Genomic DNA, 23,621 nt, shown 5'->3' on the forward strand with positions numbered 1-23,621 from the left:
GTGCGCACCATCTCTCCTCATCCCCTTGACACAATTTAATGAAACTTCACACAAGTGATCAGTAACAACAGTAGTTGTGCATGGGGCATGTTAGGTTCTTTCAGTGACAAAAATTGCAGAGTTATGGGACTTTGTTTCTTGTTGACATACTATGTACATACAGTCTGCATATGCAATCTTGTGCGTGCCTAATCTACCAAACCCTTGCACACACTTTAATGAAACTTCACACAAGTGATCAGTACCAACCCTGGTTGTGCATGATGGTGCATGTTACATTCTTTTAGATAAATATTCTGCATAGTTATGGGAGTTTACTGTACTGTATACATACAGTCTATATACATACAGTCCACATAATTATGCAATCTTGTGTGCGTCAAATTGCAATGTACTGTGTCAGTGCATGCGGGGGGATGCATTCATCACCTTTAGTGATAGCTCTAGTTTATTCATTTATCTAGATGATGTCTTTAACAGTATGACCTATACATGAAGTGATATCTATTGAAGTTGTTTTTGTTGTTATACGCCCATTATGTTATAACCCCCTTGTCCGTCCATCTGTCCGTTCGTTAGCAATTTTGTGTCCGCTCTGTATCTCTTGAACCCCTTGAATGATTTCAAAGAAACTTGACACAGATGTTCACCACACTGAGACGATGTGCAGAGTGCATGTTTTGGATGGCTTGCTTCAAGGTCAAGGTCACACTTGGGTGTCAAATGTCATATGAGTTTGTTTGGTGTCCGCTCTGTAACTCTTGAACTGCATGAAGGATTTCAGAGAAACTTGGCACAAATGTACACCACATCGAGACGACTTGCAGAGCGCATGTTTCGGATGGCTTGCTTCAAGGTCTGGTCACTCTTAGGGGTCAAAGGTCATATGACTTTTTTTCTTGTTTATTTTTTATTTGGCAGATCCCTTTTTTGTTCACTTACAAAAAATTTTTTTAATAACTTCCCTTTTATGTTACTATAAATAGCCTGTTTTGTAACTTTTTTATTATTGGCCGTAGGGAAAAACCGAAACCACTTTTCTGTGGCACAACATGGATGGTACCTCCAATTTTTAGGTGTATTTTGACGGTTAGATTTGCCAATCAATTAATCGGCATATTTGGACAAGCCAACTGATTCGATTAATCGGATATAATCGGAAAATCGGTTACTCTAGTTGCATATCTATAAGGTCATCTCACAGTGTATGTTTTATGTAATTACTTAAGAAATGAACCACACAGACGTCAAATATCTTATTTCTATTGTATCCCTTCATAAACACAAGTAAGTTAACAGCATAAAAGTAAAATATTTGTGAAGATAGTAAACTTCAAATCAGGTACTTGTCTTAATTTCTCAATTATTCAGTGATATTATGTTATCAAATTAAAATTGTTTGGAGCAAAAAACATATTAACGATTTATTAATTCTTAGTTTACGACTGGAATGATTTCAACCCCAAAAAATCAAAAAAATCAAAATTCCTTTGCTAATATGCTTGCGTAAGTCTTACGGCATGCTATGGATACTGCCATACTAATGTCAAGAGTTTAGGTTGATGGTTTTCTCAGCTTAATGTTGTAAAAGCCATATATCTTCCAAAATCTGGGTGATCACAGATGACCGCAATTTCTTTCGAGACTTTGGAGGAAGCCATGTTTGTAGTTGTAGAAATAGCTTTATCCTTGGTGAGTAATTGCCAGAAAGAACCCCAGTCAGCGACAACACGATTCGCCCATAAACTTAGCACTCGTTCAGAAGGTGCACAAGTACATTAATGATCAGAAAAGTAGAAGATTGCGATCGACTGCATATGACAATTGCCAGCTCGCAGTTCATTTCAGATAGTTTCAACAATTGAGCTTTTATTTGCCTTTCAAAGTTCACAAGTAGTGTCCTTATCTTTCAGATGTTATGAATTGTGTAGTTCTAGATGTTTTTATATTTTGACATCAAGAAATAGTTACTTCAGTATCAATATTTTCAATGTCATCAATAGTACATAACAAAGTTTTGTTCACCCCATCTCATACAGTATTTATACAGTAGCATTAGATCTAGATCAAAAGTAAAAAGGTGTATAATTTTTGAATGGATTTACAAGGGCAATACTGCAGACAAATTAGCCATTATATAGTCTTTCAGTGGTCACACTTCTAAACAGAACAATTTATCTAAAGGTACTCATTTTAATTTATGTATTGAAGGTTGTCTTACAAGAAAGACTGCTTTTTTACAGTAATAATATTTAAATGATGTGTCTTGATAGCATTCAGGTCAGTATAACTGATGCTTTCTGATTAAATTGAACTATGTCATTTTCAATGACAGATACAGTATATTATTTATTTATAGGTATTCAATAACATATCGTCTTTAAAATGATGCATAAGATAAACATAGATATTTGAATCGTTCATAACTTGTCTTTTTAAGTTTCGCATATAATATAGCCATTTTTCAATGATGATGATGGTCTTTGGTTTACAATAATGTTACAAGAGACACAGATGTTTGACCAGCTTCAGGATTTAGTAATCTTGTATCTGCATCTTGTAACTGTCCATATCTGTCTTAAGAAAACTTGCTTTTTTCATAATTGCCTGACCATTTTATAATTCTAGGGATTGAAGTGGAATCATGGCAGTTGGCAGTGCTTCAACTTGTTTCATAGAACAGACATGAATATGATGTAGAGAAATTGCATTTACCAGGAGCGCACCAGGGGTCAGTTCTTGCTCCTTATTGATATATCATGTTCATATTTACCTGAAATGACTCTTTAATTGATTTTGACTGAACTTAGTTGCCTGATATGTACATCTCCAGAGAATTTAAATATTTTGTGAATGGGGGGGGGGGGGGGGGAGTGTATTTAAATTGTCCCTTAAATGCTCAACATGTAGCATTAAACATATATGGCCCAAGATTATGTTACCTGGTTTTTGCATTTCAAATTGACCAGGAAAGAGGTTTTATTACAAGCTTTTAGCTTACTCCTCAATCCTATCACATTAATATATGTTTGTATGATATATATTTGGAAAAAAGATATTGTTTACACCAATTGTCCTTTATTGTAATTTAGGGCATTGGTCTGAAGTTTTCATAATTGGAACAGGACTGCGGACATTTCAGAAACAAACTTAATTATAATAGATGCAGATTGAAAATGAGAATGTACCAAGGATCAGTTGTTGTGCCAGTTTTGGATATGATCTGCATATTTGATTTGATTTCAAAGGTAAAAGTTTATTCTCTAAAGAGCTTTTCTTTTTTTAAATAAATAATATAATTGAATTCAGTAATAATATTAAGAAGCAAAATTATACTGCAATGTGATGAAATAATCCAAGATGGACACCCATATAGAAATTAGATGATAGGACCAGGAAATGAATGCCTAACTTCTTGTTGGATCTCTTTCCAAGGTGTGTTAATTACTAGTCCCCAAACAAGTCCCTAACTGATGGGCAACAATCCCTTAACACTTGCTAGATTTAATGGATGACAAATCTCTTTCTCTGCAAAAAGAAATGGTTAAAGTTGTAACATTTATTTCTGTTTTCTAATGACCGATTTGTGCAGAAATGCATGAGTTATTTGTCACAAATGAACCTGCACGCTGATTTTATCTGTTTAGAATGAAAATAACCTGTTATTATTTTCATTTAAACACCATATCAGCAACTCGTGTATGAAAGCATTACCAACTAGTGGGTCCTTTTATGGAAAACTAAAGTGTTGAAATTTTACTATCAGTTGAAAAATATTTCTTCACAAATTACTTTGCAATAGAATTTCTCACTCCAAGAGGAGAAGAGACCCATTACAGCATGTCATTATGTGAATTGAAAGATGAAATCAAGAGGCAATTAATGGTCTATGGTTTCTTTTTAATGTTTCTTTCAAAATGATTACTGCTGTTTTCTGCATCTGTTATGAAAAATGAGATGCAATCAGGGAGTAAATTACCCCATTTTGTATGCAAAAAGGGACATTAGCAAATGAAATTTAATGTAAAATTTATCAGACTCTTAAGTAAACTAGCATAAATGGCTGTCTGATAGAAATTCATAATATTTTAACAGTATATAAATAGATTTCAGTGTCAATAGCAGCTACTGGCAGTCTGTGATTCAGTGGGTTTTCCAAGAGTTTCTCTTGATGGATATTGTCCAACCAGCGAACACTGTGGTAATTCTAGTCTGAGTAAGGAAGAATATTCCAAATATGGGTAATGTGAAAAATACCACATCATTCTGAAAAATCACTATAAGAATCTTAGATAACTGCCTGTTTTCCAAAACCCGAGGGCAAGCATGGAATGGAAAACTGATTGCTAGCAAGGTTTTTTATCCATGCTGTCCCGAGGGTGTGGAAAACACCTGCCTTACTCGGGCAGACATTAAGATCATTTTTCTTGCCTACCATTACTATTATTGCAATATTTTCAGAGATATTGTAGATAAAAATTGCTGTACATTATGACATCAAATAATGACATGAGTATGTGCACAGGTAGCTTGTAAGGTGATCTCCTACCCAGGTAACCTTGTCTTTCCCAGTTTAGATATTCAAGAATGTGCTGTCCACAGATGCTTGAAAGTAGTCTAATTTGTTATTAAAAATATAATTGAGCCGTGCCATGAGAAAACCAACATAGTGGGTGTGCGACCAGCATGGATCCAGACCAGCCTGCGCATCCGCGCAGTCTGGTCAGAATCCATGCTGTTTGCTAACAGTTTCTCCAATTCCAGTAGGCTTTAAAAGCGAACAACATGGAGCCTGACCTGACTGCGTGGATGCGCAGGCTGGTCTGGATCCATGCTGGTCGCAAACCCACTATGTTGGTTTTCTCATGGCACGGCTCAATTATCCTTTCTTCTTCTGTTTGAAATATTAGAGCTGTTGTTGTCCTTTAGTTTGTGTCACCCGTGTCTTCTGCACGTTAGCAGGTTTCTCAAGGACTGCTTGATACAATGTTCTCTGACTGAACAGAAGTTTTTTAGCATCATGGAATGACCACACACTGTCAGGTTCCATAACTGTGACTTACAATTTAACAGAATTATGCCCATTTTTATACTTAGTAAAATTTTGGTAAAGATTTGTACAGTCGAACTTCGATGGCTCGAACTCGAGGGTCCCGTTGAAATAAGTTCGAGTTTTCCGTTGTTCGAGCCATCCAAATGGCGGCCATTTTGAATTTGGGAATTCGAGGGCATGATGTGTTACAAACCTTACATCGTAATATATTGTAATATTGTACCTACATGTGTGTATGATACGATGATTTGTAAAAACGAACGCTGAAATAGTCTTTATTATTTATTTTCAAACATGACATAGATACGAAAAAAACACAGATAAAACACTAATATATATATAATCATAAGAATCTGGTGAAGACAGCATCAAATAGAAAGACATGAATAGCAAACCTTTATGAATCATAGTCCAGCGCAAATATTTTCAAATATAAACACGTTAAAACGCAAACAATTAATTCACGGACATGTACACAGAAATATTTGAAAACGGTACTAAATGACGTCAAATGTAGACATAGGCTATAAATAGACACATGAAATCAATACACAACATTAATGAGCATACGTCAGATTATTCACAATATCAGTGAGTCATGTACAGTATACAGTTTTACAGTTTATTGTTTGAAGAAATCCTTGATGGAGGACTGAACCGCCTAACGCTTGTTGAACTCTAATTTGGAGAGAGATTTGTACATAGAGCACATGAGATTGAGTTTTTCACATTTGATGATGGCGTTATATACTTTGTTTCTAAAGGATCTTATTTTCGTTTTGTTCCTTGCATTCCAGTAGCCGACTTGGCAATCTCCCCATTTTCGGGTCCTTTTCAAAGTTATTCAGCCATTCTAAAGCAGTATGAAAGTTAACATCGAATCTCCCGTTTTTATGCAGAAAAAATAAAGACAGACATTGCTCAATTATTTTAAATACTTTTATTCGTATTAATCAATGCCCATTAAAGCATTGCAGTGAATGAAAGTCACTTTGTTTAATTTGTTTGTCGTATATATACGCTAATTACATAAGCGTGTGAAAATTACGCACGCGCCGGTTAAAGGCGAATGTCAGGCAGAGGTGTGAAAAACTTTTAAAACACAAGCCATTCCGGCAACAAATTGGCCGTTCGACTGAATAGGTGTAATTATCACTGTAATTGAGCCGAAGGGACCACCAAATGAGTTCGAGAGTTCGAATTTTTGAAGTTCGAGCGATCCGAGGTAGAACTATATAGAATAAAGAAGGAATAAATTCGGGACCAGGCGAAGAGTTCGAGCGATCCCGGGTGTTCGAAAGATCCGAGTTCGAGCCATTGAAGTTCAACTGTATATAAGTTTAATATTTGTGCAGATGGACAAGGTTGAGATCCTATTTTCAAATAGTTACATCATGCTCTTATTGTCTGATGTAGTAAATTCAGAAATAGACAGGCATGCTGCTTCAGTTGAATACAATGCAATTATAAACCATGAATTATGTTTTATTCTATTTCATCAAGGAACTGTAGCAAAATGGCTTCCCTATCAAAATAGAACAAAGATGAAAGCTGTAAAGAGATCAAAGACAAACTTCAAAGGGACCTCCCCTAATTAGGTAATCAATTTTAAGGAGATATTACACCTATTGATTGCACCACAGCTCAATACCCATGTTGACATAAATATTCATAAAATGTCTGCAAGTATTTATTCAATGTCTGCTAATATTTACTAAGTTGTAAGTGAAAGTTATCAATAATTTAATACCTTTCAATTAGTGTGGGTATTGTCATCAGGGTATCACTAAACAAATATTTCAAAGATATTTCTCTCTGCTAGGGCTTGATTGCTCAGTCTATGGCTGCAGTCTGAATTTTGTTGTATATATCTGAACTCGGATTCTTACTTCAGGTAGATTGTTCTGCTTAGGGCTGGCTTATCCTTGGGGACCGCAAACTGATAGTCTCTATGTAATACATTAACTAAGGTGTTTATTGTACCCTTCTTTCCAGAAGAGGCACACTTAGATTTACTCTTGTCCATCCATCTGTTTCTATCTAGAGTCATGACACTATAAAGGAATATTATTCAGCATGTGAAGTTGTACACCTGGGGCTTATGCATCTAGTAAGAGTTATGGTTTTTGACTTAGTAAAAAGTCTATTTCTAATTTTCTTATCGCAATATGAAATAAAAATAATTTTTACTGAATTTGGCATGCAATATTTAATTACTTTACATATTCTTTATGTTATAATTTTGTACTGTTAACTTCTTCACATAGATCTATAGTTGTGGCTGGTGTTTGGGCAGAGGTTCAGAGGGCAGACTCTACCCGGACAAAACGGGTTAAATCTGTTTGTTTGACTTGGTATAACCTCTTTTTTCCAGCTTCGTTTAAATTACACAAAGGTGGTCAGTTAACCTAACCGTGGTGTTCCTGATATTTGCACCAGTACTGACTAGTCTTGTTTTGACAACTTCTCCACATAGCTTCTGCTATGCAGAATATAAGGCATGCCAAGGATCAGACTCTTGACTTTAAGTCTTTAATTTTCCTTGGCTCCAAACATCAGAAATATTGCAAGGGTCTGAGTCAGTTTAATACAAAGCATTTTGAATGGATTTTGAACACTTTGAGAATTATCTGTAAGAATGTCCTACAAGCTATGTTACAGAAAGTTTTGAAGTATGCAGTGTGTGTAGAGGTTGTTCATTTTTCAGTGTCATATGTACTCATAATGTAAATGAAGTACCTAGAATGCTGGTCAATTGTTGGTCAACAAATTTGTCATATTTTACACCAGTTGACAGGTGATAAGGTGAAATAGCTGCTAATGCTTACATTGTGATCCCAGGTATAATTGCCTTCCCATGTTTGTGTTGGAATTAATACTCAGGTTTTAGATTGGCATGTTTATTTGTTTTGGATTGTTTATTAGATATCAGGTATTTAAATATTTTGTACTTTGACAACATTATTGGTATCCTACAAAGCCAGTCACTCTTCACAGAATGGTAATAGATAAAGCAAGTGGCAGTAAGTTGTTGAAAATGATGATTTTTCATAAGATGAAGGTACCATTGCATAAAAACGTTTTTTCTTGTTCTTGTATTCAGTTATATTCTTGCATTCTTTGAAGATGGCAGGGGTTTAAATAGCCACAATTTCTGTTTATACCAAGCAAAACTGGATAATCACCTGTGAGACAAAATAATATACAGGTGGCCCTGCCTTAGTGGTCACCTGTTTTAAACAGTCACTAACCTTAAAAAGCCAGTCAGCTTACTTCCTGAATTGACATTCTGTTCTTATTTCCACCTGCCTAAAGCAATCACATTGTTATCCTTTAACTGGCTGCTTAACCTTTAGCCTGCTGGCGGCAAGTGATGCTGCCTGTGTAACCAGTGCAGACCAAGATTAGCCTGCACATCCTGGCAGTCTGATTATGGTCTGCACTGTTCGCCATTAAGTCAGTAACTTTTTGGTAATAATGGTACTGTTCAAATTGAAAGATGGACAATTTCATTATAGAAATTTAGCTGGGTAAGGGTTTATACAGGTTTGGCCATATTTGATTTAAGTCCATATTTTCTAATGATTAATAGGTGCTCTGTAAGGCTATATGTTTGATGCATTTAGACTACTGTTGTGAAGTTTCATTTTTAGCTCGAATATTCATAGAATAGTGAGCTATTGCACTCGCCCATGCGTCGGCGTCGGCGTCGGCGTCTGCGTCCGCGTCCGCGTCCCGATTTTGGTTAAGGTTTTGTATGTAAGCTGGTATCTCAGTAACCACTTGTGGGAATGGATTGAAACTTCACACACTTATTGACTGTGACAAACTGACTTACATTGCACAGGTTCCATAACTCTATTTTGCTTTTTTACAAAATTATGCCCCTTTTTCGACTTAGAAATTTTTGGTTAAGGTTTTGTATGTAAGCTGGTAACTCAGTAACCACTTGTGGGAATGGATTGAAACTTCACACACTTATTCACTGTGATGAACTGATCTACATTGCACAGGTTCCATAACTCTATTTTGCTTTTTTACAAAATTATGCCCTTTTTCGACTTAGAAATTTTTGGTTAAGGTTTGTATGTAAGCTGGTATCTCAGTAGTTACTGATGGGAATGGATTGAAACTTCACATACTTGTTCACTATCATGATTTGACATGCACTAAGCAAGTCCATAACTCTACTCTCTTTTTTTTCAAAATTATGCCCTTTTTCGACTTAGCAGTTTTTGGTTAAATTTTTGTATGTAATCTGATATCTCAGTATCCACTAATTGGAATGGATTGAAACTTCACACACTTGTTCACTGTCATGATCTAACATGCACTGTGAAGGTCCCATAACTCTACTTGGCATTTTTACAAAATTATGCCCCTTTGACTTAGCACTTTTTTGTTAAGTTTTTGTATGTAAGCTGGTATCTCAGTATCCACAAATTGGAAAGGATTGAAACTTCACACACTTGTTCACTGTCATGATATGACATGCAGTACAGAGGTTCAATACCTCTACTTTGCATTTTACAAAATTATGCCCCTTTTTCAACTTGTATTCATTCAATTGACAAGGCTGTTGAATAGTCGAGCGTTGCTGTCCTCCGACAGCTCTTGTTTTTCTGGTGATTTTTCAGTAGTAGAAGATTTTTATGTGTTAAAGACAGGGTAAGAATCAGAATATATAAGTTAAAAGTATTTATATTGCTATGTTTTCCTTCATAGTCTTCAGTGTCAACATTCTAATTGAAAGAAAAAAATGACCATCTTCAGTTTTTCACTCCTCCAACACCTTAATTTTCCCAGAAGGGTACAGCAGCTGTCAACAAAGTGTTCTGATTAATGCTGTATTGTCAAAGTGTAACTTTATTAATTATTTACACAATCAAATATAAGTGTATAATAGTACAGATTGTACAGCTACTGGTTGTCACTTCAAAGTGAGCATGCGACGGTCAGATATGACAGACTGGACACTAGTTCACACCTAAGGTGTCCCATATTATATTCCTCACAGCAACATGTCTTAGATAATATTAATGTTAATGAGTTATTTCTCCATAAATGACATTGCTTACTTTGTTTTGTTTTGTCACATCTTTTACAATATTTTTTTGAATATATTTTAGGTAAAAAATGAAATGACTGAGAAACTATTGGATCTTGATTTTGGCTTAACAATTGTTTTTATTTCAGAGCTTTTGAGAAATTCGATAGCTGTGAATTCAGTTAAATTTCATTGGCATAAGATATTCTGATTTTCCTGAAATAGCTATTTTATGAGTAACAAAAATTCTTGGATTCAGCTTAATTATGAAAGCTGGTGTATTATCCATAAAGTTAGAAGAATAGGTTATAGATCATTTATTGACATTCTAATGCAATTAAGTTTGCCGAAATAGAACGTAGCACAGTGAAGGCAAAACTTAATGCATTAGAATGTCAATAAATGATCTATAACCGACTTATAGTTAAAATGCCCTGTTTCAATTTATTGAATGGTTAAAACAACAAAAATCTCCGTCTAAAGAAAAGTAAACCGCGCCCTCTTCAGTCTCTTGGATTTCATTGGCTAGTCTAAGTTTCCGTCTTGATCGAGGTGGTACATGTTTATTAAAAGGTCATTTTAATTTTATTAGAAGTCCCTGTATTTGGCAGTTGTTCTGCCTTCTTGAATATTGTTGATTCAAAGTAGGCATATCTATAAATTCCCATTAATTTTGAACCACTGCCTGATTAAGTGATTCATTTTTTACCATTATGAAATAATATGAAAATAAATTGGTTACTTTCTTGTAAATCCTTCGCGTGTCATTGGTTAAAAAAGATGTTTGAACTATAAGTGGTGTATAGAGCCAGTGCAAACTAATTTCGGCCGTTTCTCAGTACTCTAAATTGAATTACCGAAATGAGTAGATAGCGAATAATGAAAACATATACAATAAATCACAAATCACTCATAATACTGGAGGAAAATTGTATAAAATATGTTTTATGACTAAATATTCAAACATCACTCGTAAAAATGTCTTTTTAGCATAGTTACGATGTCGATAAGTGATTTTTTATTGCAGTGTGGTGCGTACGAAATATGATCATATCAAAAGTTAATATGCATTTTATGACGTCTCGTACTGGTATTGAAAACCACAAATTAATAATATGAAGTCATCTCGTTAATTTTTTTGTGAAACTGAAAACCGTCTATGTAACATCATTATCATCCGCCGCAATTTTTTTTTTAAAAACGCGGAATAGCATTCGAATATAAATAGGTTCATATAATATAATATTTAAAGCACCACACTAGAAGATTTTTTAAATGAAATCTTATTTCAATAACTGCTTCTTCATGTTGTTGAAATTGCTTTTGGTATAAAAATATTGAGATATAAAATTGATATATTCAAAGAAATCATTTTGTAAAGTATACTTTGGTGACAATCGTGAAATTCCAAAATCATATACGAAATTAATGTAATAGAACGGAAATTACCAGTTGTCTTTAAAGGTCCATTACGTTACAAGAAATAATCTCTGTTAGTCTGTAAATGAACACATTTTGGCATTCCAAGTTGTTCAGTAGATCTTGTACCATATAATATATTATATAATTACTGCATTCCTGAGAGGGTAATATGAAAAAATATTCACCTTGAGAGTTATGAATATCGACTGATGTTAATATACCGAAATATATAAACATAATTTTTAATTTTGGTTATAATATGAAAATAGATTGCGAAAAAAAAAAATCAGCATCTATATGAAGGTCCTGCTTTAATAAAGTGACAAATGAAACCTGACATTTTAAGATGTTATCTGGAAGCAGAGTGACTCCATTCATAGATAAATGACAATTTTTGCCTAGTTTGCCACATATGTTAACATTGTGATTCATAATTATTCATTTCACTTCGAAAATTGAATTAATTATCATTTATATTTCTTTTCAAGTTGATGGGTGATATTATCCATAAAAATTTTGGAACAAAGTATGAAATATTTTAGTGAGTGGTGATTTTTTTTGTTACAGAATATTTTCAACAAAAAATTTCATTTGTTGATATATGATATGAATGATATTACAATATAAATGCAGTCATTTCTTGGTTTCCTTTTTGAAATTTTTTGTTCACATTTTACTAATGCTTAAGGGGCATTATGGTTCTACTTAAACAATATATTATGTAAAAGCCAAAGAAGAATTTTTACCAGTTAATTTTGATATGAGAAATAATAGTTCAAGTCTAAAACTATGTATTTCACATTCGAAGTTCTTGTACCCGCTCTAGTCATTTCTATGGAGTTTATAGGAGAGGGCCTGTGGTTGTGCTTAAGGTTCAAGTCTTCTTCTGTTTAACCCTTACCCTGCTAAATTTCTATAATGAACTGGTCCATCTTTCAATTTGGACAGTACCACTTACTATTCAAAGGGGTTTTCACTGAAAATTTACTGACTGAATAGCGAACAGTGCAGACCATGATCAGACTGCACGGATGTGCAGGCTGATCTTGGTCTGCACTGGTCGCAAAGGCAGAATCATCCGCCGCCAGCAGGCTAAGGGTTAAGGTAGTTTTGCACATTTAATTAAGCCAAATTAATCGGATAATGTCCTTTATCCAGAAAACCCAGAATAATGCCTGGTAGGCATTATGTTGGTTGCATAAATGTTGCTGGAAATATATTATATCCTGTGTATTAAGAGTTAAGCAGTCAGTGCTACTGTTTTTCTTAAGGTTAATTTTGATGACTGAAAGGTTTTGTTGTAAAATAATTCAAAATAATAACCTAGCATGAGCTCGCAAATGATATTTGGCATGTTGTGAAAACTTTATGAACAGACCATACATTTTATATGATCATATGATTGGAAATATGTAAATCTGCAACTTTGAAAACTTTCAATAAAATCTGTGATGTGGAACTTTTTAGCTCACCTGTCACAAAGTGACAAGGTGAGCTTTTGTGATCGCGCGGTGTCCGTCGTCCGTCCGTGCGTCCGTAAACTTTTGCTTGTGACCACTCTAGAGGTCACATTTTTCATGGGATCTTTATGAAAGTTGGTCAGAATGTTCATCTTGATGATATCTAGGTCAAGTTCGAAACTGGGTCACGTGCCATCAAAAACTAGGTCAGTAGGTCTAAAAATAGAGAAACCTTGTGACCTCTCTATAGGCCATATATTTCATGAGATCTTCATGAAAATTGGTCAGAATGTTCACCTTGATGATATCTAGGTCAAGTTTGAAACTGGGTCACGTGGGGTCAAAAACTAGGTCAGTAGGTCTAAAAATAGAAAAACCTTGTGACCTCTCTAGTGGCCATATTTTTCAATGGATCTTCATGAAAATTGGTCAGAATGTTCACCTTGATGATATCTAGGTCAAGTTCGAAACTGGGTCATGTGCAGTCAAAAACTAGGTCAGTAGGTCTAAAAATAGGAAAACCTTGTGACCTCTCTAGAGGCGATATTTTTCAATGGATCTTCATGAAAATTGGTCAAAATGTTAAATTGGAGATATCTAGGCCAAGTTCGAGACTGGGTCACGTGGGGTTAAAAACTAGGTCAGTAGATCTAAAAATAGAAAAACCTTGTGACCTCTCTAGAGGCCATATTTTTCATGAGATCTTCATGAATATTGGTCAGAATGTTTATCTTGATGATATCTAGGTCAAGTTCGAAACTGGGTCACGTAGGGTCAAAAACTAGGTCATTAGGTCTAAAAATAGAAAAACCTTGTGACCTCTCTAGAGGCCATATTTCTCAATGCATCTTCATGAAAATTGGTCAGAATGTTCATCTTGATGATATCTAGGTCTAGTTCGAAACTGGGTCACGTGGGGTTAAAAACTAGGTCAGTAGATCTAAAAATAGAAAAACCTTGTGACCTCTCTAGAGGCCATATTTTTCAAGAGATCTTCATGAATACTGGTCAGAATGTTCACCTTGATGATATCTAGGTCAGGTTTGAAACTGGGTCATGTGGGGTAAAAAACTAGGTCAGTAGATCTAAAAATAGAAAAACCTTGTGACCTCTCTAGTGGCCATATTTTTCAATGGATCTTCATGAAAATTGGTCAGAATGTTAACCTTGATGATATCTAGGTCAAGTTCGAAACTGGGTCATGTGCAGTCAAAAACTAGGTCAGTAGGTTTAAAAATAGGAAAACCTTGTGACCTCTCTAGAGGCGATATTTTTCAATGGATCTTCATGAAAATTGGTCAGAATGTTAACTTGGAGATATCTAGGTCAAGTTCGAGACTGGGTCACGTGGGGTTAAAAACTAGGTCAGTAGATCTAAAAATAGAAAAACCTTGTGACCTCTCTAGAGGCCATATTTTTCATGAGATCTTCATGAATATTGGTCAAAATGTTCATCTTGATGATATCTAAGTCAGATTCGAAACTGGGTCACGTGGGGTCAAAAACTAGGTCAGTAGGTCTAAAAATAGAAAAAACCTTGTGACCTCTCTAGAGGCCATATTTCTAAATGGATCTTCATGAAAATTGGTGAGAATGTTCAGCTTGATGATATCTAGGTCAGGTTCGTAACTGGGTCATGTGCGGTCAAAAACTAGGTCAGTAGGTCGAAAAATAGAAAAACCTTGTGACCTCTCTAGAGGCCATATTTTTCACGAGATCTTCATGAAAATTGGTGAGAATGTTCACCTTGATGATATCTAGGTCAAGTTTAAAAGTGGGTCACGTGCCTTCAAAAACTAGGTCATTAGGTCAAATAATAGAAAAACCTTATGACCTCTCTAGAGGCCATATTTTTCAATGGATCTTCATGAAAATTGGTCAGAATTTTTTATCTTGATGATATCTAGGTCACATGTGCTCAAAAACTAGGTCACTATGTCAAATAATAGAAATAACGATGTCATACTCAGTTGAACACTGGGTCATGTGGAGATAGGTGAGCGATTCAGGACCATCATGGTCCTCTTGTTCTATATGCGAAAATGCATAAAAAATATTATTTTCCAGAGGTTCAATATTTTCAAATTGTTTTTTTACAAAAAATCTAGCACATGGCTGTATCTTTTAATTGGCTGAATTTCCTTCAGATATAGTGATGCTTTGAAAACAATATGGTTTGATTAAATTCTACATTGTGGAACAATATTTGTTTCATACATACTGAACTACTTGCAGGAAGGAGTGCAGTTGCCTTGTAGAAGATCTGAGGTTCTACCCAGGTGCTTGTGTCTACCTGAAATAATGCTTTGAAGGGCTTGGTATGATTTTTGTCCAACATTATGGCTGGAAAGGCCTCAGGTGACCTACTGATACATGTTGGTGTGACCTAAACCCTGTGTTGAAATTAAATTAAAATTTTAGCCATAGCATCCAGATGGTCTGTGTGCTAATATTGTTCCAATTTCTTGTATAAATATTAAAAAATAATAAATGCTTCCAGCTGCTTTTTCGTGCATTACCATGTTCATTACCAGATATTCATTCAAACAAAAAAAAAAACACAAGACAGAATGGAAAGATGCTAGTGTTTATGAGTGCAGTATGATCTCATTAACTGAAACAAGATCTGCAATTGCATAATATGACATGACTTAATGGTGACAATTATGTTAAATCAACCGGTGCGCCATCTTTTTCGGAAAATTAGGACTAGTATAATTTATTTGTAGATATGTAAGGTCAATGAGAAAAAGAAGGTTCTTTAAGTACTTATGTATGGTCTCTAAGAATACAAGAAAAATCTAATTGAGAATAATAAACTTTCGAAATATTAGTAGAGGTAAATCAACACAACCAAGCAAAGCTATAGTAGTCTTGGTTTGATTGTGTTTCTGAGAGGTAATGAAATGTGGTTTGATTGTGTTTCTGAGAGGTAATGAAATGTGGTTTGATTGTGTTTCTGAGAGGTAATGAAATGTGGTTTGATTGTGTTTCTGAGAGGTAATGAAATGTGGGTTGATTGTGTTTCAGAGAGGTAATGAAATGTGGTTTGATTGTGTTTCTGAGAGGTAATGAAACGTGGTTTGATTGTGTTTCTGAGAGGTAATGAAATGTGCAACACCCCACAATCCCCTGGTAAAATTGATGTACTCCGTGATCCCAAATGACCAGGAAATATAACAACATTGAGTCCAGATATGGGGAGACATTTTATAACTGCTATACAACACTTACAGGCACTGACCTTGAGATTTTGGCTGAAAGTGATCATTCTTTAAAATTGAAAGTTTGGTTATATCATGAACATTTTGTTTCTAAACTATCTTAAAAAAGCCAAATCAAGAAAAAAAAGTACTTTAGTCGAGGCCAAAGCCTTCTGGAGAAATTTAGTTATATTTTCCTGATATCTAAAAAAAAGTTATTTTTTTAGTTGTACCATTTGGAGGTCAGTGCCTTTAAATACTGCTGTTGTGATAGTTAATAAAATTATCATACAAGGGCCATTGTTTGCATGAAGAAGCTGTATGCATCTACTAGACACTCTATACTAAGAATATATCTGTAACATAACTAGAAATTTAGTTGTATCTTGTTTGTTTTGCTGGGTTTAAAGTCACAACAACAGAAGTTTAGGTTATATGGTGACTTTCTAGGTTTTTACGGTGTATGAAGACCACAGATATCCCTTCAGGAATTGCTTCAGACATGGATGTGTAGAAATACTGCCCTTCTGTAAACCAGCTAGAATTCTACTTCCAAAGCAAGGTGCCACACTCGTAGAGGTGAGTCTCAGTTGATTTGAAGTCAGCAACTTTAGCATTTTGGCCACAGAGGCCCTCAAGTTGAGTAAACTTATGACATGAAGATGACATAGAAATGGTCTGACACACTTAATATCTAACCAGAATATAAAGCTTCAATATTTAAAATATTCATAGCAAAACTAATTATTCATGCATGGACACCTCATCTGCAAAATACAGAATGACACCAATATATGGTTCCAGTCTGCAGCACCACTTTACACTGGGGTAGTTTAATGTAATACGATCTCATATATTCTTGGATAGCATCTCATTAACTGAAACAAGATCCACAATTGCCTAGTCTGACATGAGCTAATGGTGACAATTGTGTTAAATCAACCAATTATTTGACATGAGCTTTTTTGAAAATTAATATGGTATTTTGTACTTAAGGAAGGCCAAGCAAAAACATGTGTTCAAACTGTCTGTATTAAAGCAAAAAAAAAAATGTCATATGAAATAAGAACTTTGTCAGTTTTAGAGACTTCTGGAGAACACAAAAGGTTACAGAATACAAGGCTGTCTCCATAAAATAAGAGGTTATATAGAAACTGAGTGCAGAAGCGAGAAATAGGCTATGATCAAAGAACATAAATTTGCTACAAAACATCAGAGGCACATGAACACGATAAAAAGTGAAACTTAAAAAGATTTGCAACTTGATTAGTCACTATAACTAGAAAGAGAGGCACGTACTAGAAGTGGATTAGTAACCATAACTAGAAAGGGAGGCACATACTAGAAATGGATTGGTAACCATAACTAGAAAGGGAGGCACATACTAGAAATGGATTGGTAACCACAACTAGAAAGAGAGGCACATACTAGAAATGGATTAGTAACCATAACTAGAAAGGGAGGCACCTACTAGAAATAGATTGGTAACAACAACTAGAAAGAGAGGCACCTACTAGAAATGGATTGGTAACCATAACTAGAAAGAGAGGCACATACTAGAAATGGATTAGTAACCATAACTAGAAAGAGAGGCACATACTAGAAATGGATTAGTAACAACAACTAGAAAGAGAGGCACATACTAGAAATGGATTAGTAACCATAACTAGAAAGAGAGGCACATACTAGAAATGGATTGGTAACAACAACTAGAAAAAGAGGCACATACTAGAAATGGATTGGTAACAACAACTAGAAAATGAGGCACATACTAGAAATGGATTGGTAACAACAAAGAGAGGCACATACTAGAAATGGATTGGTAACAACAACTAGAAAGAGAGGCACATACTAGAAATGGATTGGTAACAACAACTAGAAAGAGGGGCACATACTAGAAATGGATTGGTAACAACAACTAGAAAATCGGGGAAAAACTAGAAATGGATTAGTAACCATAACTAGAAAGGGAGGCACCTACTAGAAATAGATTGGTAACAACAACTAGAAAGAGAGGCACATACTAGAAATGGATTGGTAACCATAACTAGAAAGAGAGGCACATACTAGAAATGGATTAGTAACCATAACTAGAAAGAGAGGCACATACTAGAAATGGATTAGTAACAACAACTAGAAAGAGAGGCACATACTAGAAATGGATTAGTAACCATAACTAGAAAGAGAGGCACATACTAGAAATGGATTGGTAACAACAACTAGAAAGAGAGGCACATACTAGAAATGGATTGGTAACAACAACTAGAAAGAGGGGCACATACTAGAAATGGATTAGTAACAACAACTAGAAAAAGAGGCACATACTAGAAATGGATTAGTAACAACAACTGGAAAAAGAGGCACAAACTAGAAATGGATTAGTAACAACAACTGAATTAATGACCACAACTAGAAAAAAGGCACATAGAAATGGATTAAGAACAATAACTAGAAAAAGAGACAACTAGAAATGGATTACCGGTAATAACAATAACTAGAAAGAGAATTGCATTTGATGAATTAATTGGTAACCTACCTAAGATACAGAGTCACATAGATGAAACAAAAGCTGAAAATGGAGGCATATAGACTTGTAATATAATTAGAGATTGGTTTAGAGGGTTTGTTACATAGAAACAGACCTGCATGGTGCATAGAGCAAAGATTGGAAACATAAATAGAAATGGATTGCTAAGATGAATTAGAACAGAGTTTCGTAATAAAGAACAGACTGACTCAATCAGATTCATAAAATAACCAGCATTGAGGAAATTTAAACCTGTATCGGACTTTCGTGTCTTTTGTGTCGGATGGACCATACATGTTTTCAGTTACTCAACATGACTTACCCATTTATTTGTTGTGTCCAGTATTTCACCTTGCCTATAAGAAAAATAGTATTATTATCCAGTACTTACTTTTGACTACATCTAATTTTAGTATCTTAACAAGTACGATATAAAAAACACTTTGTCATGAAGGTCGAACAATTTGATACTAAAATTTTTACTGATATCATCAGAACATTAGTTGATTATGCACAAAGATTTTTCAATCGTGTCGACTGTTTAATTGAGATTTTCAGATATCCAGTTTTATTCATTTAGATTTAGAGTGTAAAATATTTTTTTAGAAGTTTATATTGAGGATATTATTTGTGTTGTTTTTTTTCTTTGCAGTTTGGATTAAAAGCTATTTAATACTGGGTAAGGTGAATATTGCTTATGTCTGAAGGTAGGATTTGATAATATTTGTCCAAGACTGCATGTAATTTTCATGTTTTTTCTCATTGCCTGAGCTAATTGTTGACCATAATGGTAATAAAATACAGTAGTGTTATTTCATTAATCTTGGGGGGTTATAGGAATGATGTCCGTCCCTCCGTATGTAACACTTTGTGTCCGCTCTGTATCTCCTAAACCTCTTAAAGGATTTTCAAATTAATTGATGTCATCATATAAGATTCTTTCACTAGTTGTAGGTGCAGATGGGAATATCTGGCTCGAGGGTAACTGTTTAGGTGGTAACGAGGCTCCTGCCGAGTTACCACGTAAACAGTTTCCCCGAGAGCCAGATATTCCTGCACCTACAGCCAGTAATCGAATCTTTTTCTTGCATACCATATTCAAGAAATTCTTGTAAAAATAAAATCAATCAAACGTCTTTCGTTTTAGAACTATTTCTTATATAAGAGCACATTTAAACATTGGCGGGAAACCAACGTCAGTAAACAGGAAAGACGTCATAACGTCTCAAAGACAAATGGCAAAGCTTAGTTCCGGTTTTGTTTTATCAGTTGCAGAGATTTTTTGATGAAATAACGATTTTTGAATCGAGAAATATACTATCAGGAACAAAGAGGAACTGTCAAGGTATTGGATTTTTATTCCGTTTTATGAAATAAAATATAAATTACTACATAAATCTTCTGCATATAATTATGTAGTTCGTAATACGTCATTTACAGCACGAGAGTCATCTTACACCCCGAGGTGTAAGATGGATTTTTCAAGCACCAGTAAAAATACTGGAAATCCCTGTCTGGCATGCAAGAATACATACACTATAAAATATACTTAACAACGTCAATGCTTCCACCCAGTACCATCAACCCATTCACTATCCGTTAAACAGCGGCTGGGGATATAGCTGTCTTTCAGACTGCCTTGTTTTATACCTATTTTTATCTTCTGGGCAGTGATTCGCATGTGTCCTAGTGACGGTCCAGTATATTTCAGTACTGGATACAATATTTTCTGTATTAGATGATGCAATAACTATGGTTCGAATCCCCATGTTAACTTAATTATAAAAACTGATGACCAATAACAGTATCCACATGAAATTAAACATCAATAAGTGTCTGTAAACGTTTATAGAATAAAAAGATAAAAACTGATGACCAATAACAGTATCCACATGAAATTAAACATCAATAAGTGTCTGTAAACGTTTATAGAATAAAAAGATAATCTAACATTACAATACAGGACTTATCTGGTCTCGTACCTGGTCTAAAAATATACATACTACATATATAAATCTATACACAATGTATATATAAATTATTGAATCCATTGTTTTTTTATTACCTCCCTTTATGATTCTGATTGCGAAAATAGTGCTTTTCTAACCATGCAGTTAAACATACTTTTTTTTTGACAGTTGCTTTACTATGTTAACATAAAATCAAAAGCCATAATTATGGAACTTAAATTTCTGTCAGTTCATATCTATTTGTAATAAATGGAGCCATGCAATCGGTAAATAATAAAAGCAGACAGCATGCCTGTTACATTTCTAAAGGTGCAGTCTAATTTAAAAACCAAATAAAGGAACATTTACAAGTAACAACTAGGTGTCTAAGATTTGATGATACTATTCAGACAGGAGATGTAATGGTTACAACCTTTTTGTGAATATTTCAATACTTCACTGATTATGAGCATGCTAATGATAATTTTCAGTTACCTGAAACTCTTTCAAGTTAAATTGATGTTAAGTGGCAGATTTTTCAGATGTTCTGTCAAAATTGATTAATTTCGATGTTATCGAATATTCTTACACAATATAGGCTGTCTGCACTGAAGTATGATACCCAAGAACGACTTGATTTGTATGCTTTTTAGCACAAATTTAAAAAAAGTAACATATTATGTTTTGTAAAATGGGAAAATTGGGGATAGTGAAAAGAAAGATGTTCTAGGTTTGAGTACTAGTCTGGCTGTACCTTCTGCATCTGTTATTAGTCATTTGTTGCAATTGTACAATTAACAAAATAAAAAATGGCACTAAAGTTCATTTACAATGTATACTGGTTTATGGACAAGGCAGTCACAATATATATTAATTTCTTGTGTTTCCTGTTTTTGGTAGATGTTAACTCATGTGTTTGTCATGGTTTTTTAAAATATTATTAACATAGCTGAAAGAATGATTGAATTCATTTTTATTACCTCCCTTGATGAAATAAAAGTTGACAGTAGTGCTTTTCTTTATCATGTAATTTTCTTGTTGGGGAAAATGTAATACTTCTCTCTTAGGACAACTGCTTTGTCTTTTTAAACATAATATTAAAAGCAATATGGAACTTTAAGTGAGATTGTAGAAAGAATGGATCTAAAATTGATAAGTTTTTTACCTCTTTTCATTTAGATGTGAACAAGCTGTTCATATCTTGATAAATGCTCAGAGAGGTACGTATGTTTTTCCTCTACCATTCAAACTGAAAATCACATATGGACTTCAGTGAGATTTTTATTTAAGTCTGATTTGAACATGTTGTTGGCTCCACTTTGATTTCGGCTTAGGTCTAGCTGTTACATACAGTTTACCTATAATTGTGAGCATCCTCCCTATCATGGCTCTCTTGTTTCTCATTTCCAGTATTGGCTCATAGATCAGCAAGACCTTTACAGAATGTGAAATATTCCAGACCTTTATTATTGTATTGGTTTCATCATGGTTTCATGATTGTGATATGGTAATTAAATTATCCTGTCAAAACAAATGACTATTAATCGTCTGACTGTCAGATCTGAAAGAAATGAATTTCATAGATATGTTTTTATAGACAACAATGAGACAATCTGCAGGCAATGTTCTGGTGGCTGTTTTGATCAAGGCTTGACACCACAAAGAGTGCACTGCACTACTTTTCATCAATATTTATCATATCATGTGAGACCTATATTTGCAATAAGCAGTATACATACAAATAGAATTTTCCACAGAAATCACATGAAACCGGTCATTTGTTCATTGAAAAGCTGCATAATTATAATGTCTTTGTCTCCATACTGTTCATGGTTCTTGTTCATCACTTGGCTTCCACCATAACAGTTGAATATGGAACTACTTTTCATACAGTGCCTTGTTCACTATTTTCTGTGATACATGAAGCTCTAAGCCCAGTTGCAGTTTCTCATGTTTTTTCTGCCATTTATGTAGATTGAACTGAAAGATTTTGTGAGGTATTTAAAACAAGTTGTTTCTGTTGTCCTTATATCTGTCCATTGGTAACAATATGGACGTCAATATGCTGTATTTGAGAGAAACCTGATGATTTTTCTACCAAGTCTGTTCTTTACCCAATTTTGTTCAAATATGGTCAGAAATTTTATACAGATGAAAATCCTTTCAAGATAATTAGTATCATATAATTAGGTCACTGGATCAAGCTTGAGTGAAAATTGTAGTCTCACGTATGATAACAGTTGTATTTTGATAAAGCCTGCAGTTTTCTTGATAAACTACAACTGTTTACAAAACTCGGCAACAAATATAATTATGTTGTTGCAAGTTCATCTAAACTGTTCAGAATGTGTGTTATGATGGAATTTGTCTTGAAGGGTAACATAGCCATACATACATACATTTTCTTTAATTGTATTATACATGTCTCTCATACATGCAAATCTTATAAAACTTTAAGATACGTCCAACCCATTGCCCTTTCAATCATGCCTCTTGTATGTCTAACCATTGCCTTCTCATTCATACCTGTTTCATAGCCTTCTCATGCATGTCTATCCCATAGCCTTCTCATGCATGTCTGTCCCATAGCCTTCTCATGCATGTCTATCCCATTGCCTTCTCATATATGTCTCTCCCATAGCCTTCTCATGCATGTCTATCCCATTGCCTTCTCATACATGTCTCTCCCGTTGCCTTCACATACATGTCTCTTGTACGTTTGACCCATTGCCCACTCATACTTGTGTATCCCATTGCCTTCTCATGCATGTCCCTTGTATGTCTAAACCATTGCCTTCCCATGCATGTCCCTTGTATGCCTCACAGTCCTATTACTTTGTCATGCATGTCTGTCCCATTGCTTTGTCATGCATGTCTATCCCATTGCCGAATCTCATGCATGTCCCTTGTATGTCTAAACCATAGCCTTCTCATGCATATCTGTCCCGTTGCTTTGTCAT

The 23,621-nt window shown here is 34.6% G+C and overlaps 1 protein-coding gene and 1 long non-coding RNA gene across 11 annotated transcripts in view; both read left to right on the forward strand.

Moving 5' to 3' along the window:
* The first annotated feature begins 2,621 nt into the window (after positions 1-2,621).
* LOC128557515 (uncharacterized) lies at positions 2,622-4,524 on the forward strand. The gene is made up of 3 exons (XR_008371203.1): positions 2,622-2,731; positions 3,093-3,248; positions 4,107-4,524. It is a non-coding gene; the product is annotated as an uncharacterized LOC128557515 (long non-coding RNA).
* Positions 4,525-19,376: 14,852 nt separating this feature from the next.
* Positions 19,377-23,621, forward strand: part of LOC123558649 (teneurin-m-like) — a 241,368-nt gene continuing 237,123 nt past the window's right edge. For all 10 annotated transcript variants that reach the window (XM_053544291.1, XM_053544306.1, XM_053544307.1 and 7 more), the window contains exon 1: positions 19,377-19,391. The gene's annotated coding sequence lies outside the window, so the exon portion shown is untranslated. The remainder of the gene's footprint in view (positions 19,392-23,621) is intronic.

Source organism: Mercenaria mercenaria, chromosome 5 (genome assembly GCF_021730395.1).
Source record: "Mercenaria mercenaria strain notata chromosome 5, MADL_Memer_1, whole genome shotgun sequence".
NCBI classification, from domain to species: domain Eukaryota; kingdom Metazoa; phylum Mollusca; class Bivalvia; order Venerida; family Veneridae; genus Mercenaria; species Mercenaria mercenaria.